The following is a 1141-nucleotide window of genomic DNA, read 5'->3' as shown; positions in this document are numbered from 1 at the left end:
ATCGACCAGAGATGCGATGGAAAGAGCATCTTCATCACCCCTCCGGTCAACAACACTTAGAGTTTTTTTCAGCAACTCAACAGAGGCATACAATGAAGATATAAAGATAAGGTTGAATCATCATCCCATGGAAGACAGCTGGAGATAACTAATCGACAGCTGGATTTCAAGTTTATCTTAATTTATAGCTTATCCATAGTTTAGATAAACTCTATCTGTTAGTAGAAGATTAGSTAAATAGTCTCACTAGATAGTTATCTTCTAATTAGCCTACTAGTATAAATAGGTGATTATGCCTATTGTATTAAATGCTGCTTTTACGTTTCATATTAATATTAAATAAAGTAAAATCATTGGCACTCAAGATTGTTCTTTGAATGTTTATACATTATTCATGAGTGTTCATCATATTGTTCATAAAAACACTATAATTTGGTTATTCTTAACTTGATTATTAGTGTTATTGAGAGATCTGGGATCAACAATTGGTATCAGAGCCTATTGAATGTTTTTTCAATCAAACGATCATCCAAAATCTCTCAATTCACATTTTTCACGAAAACATCTTCACCAAAAACATAAATTCCTCTCTTCATATCTCCAATGGCCAACTGAAATTCTGCGTGTAGTGTCGACTCCCTCACCAAGCCTCCAACTCTTCAACGAGAAGAGTACCCACAATGGAGAATAAGAATGGTAAACTTCTTGAAAGAGATGGACAGAAACCTTCTGCGATCTGTAATGGAGGGTCCTTACGTTCCACAGACTCTTGTCCCAAGAGTCCCAGGAACAAACACCACAGCAAAAATTCCTGCATATTACATGCCCAAGGATGAGAAAAACTGGGATGAAGACAATATTGAGCGTGTGTAAACTGACAAGAAGGCCAAGCAACTAATCATCATGGCCATTCCCAATGACATTTTTCAATCCCTTGATGCATGTTCCACAACAAGGGAATTGTGGGATGAACTTGCAAGCCAATTGGAAGGAGGAGCTAAAACAAAGAAGAATCGTAGAGCACAATGTCTCAACGAATACACCAATTTTAAAGCTCTTCCTGATGAACCAATACAGAAGACTTACGATCGTTTCAACACATTGATTAATCAATGTCGTCGAAATGATATCTCAAGAACTA

This window comes from Cynara cardunculus, assembly GCF_001531365.2.
Source record: "Cynara cardunculus var. scolymus isolate 2C chromosome LG 9, CcrdV1, whole genome shotgun sequence".
Lineage (NCBI taxonomy): Eukaryota > Viridiplantae > Streptophyta > Magnoliopsida > Asterales > Asteraceae > Cynara > Cynara cardunculus.
Note: the sequence above shows the minus strand (reverse complement) of the source record.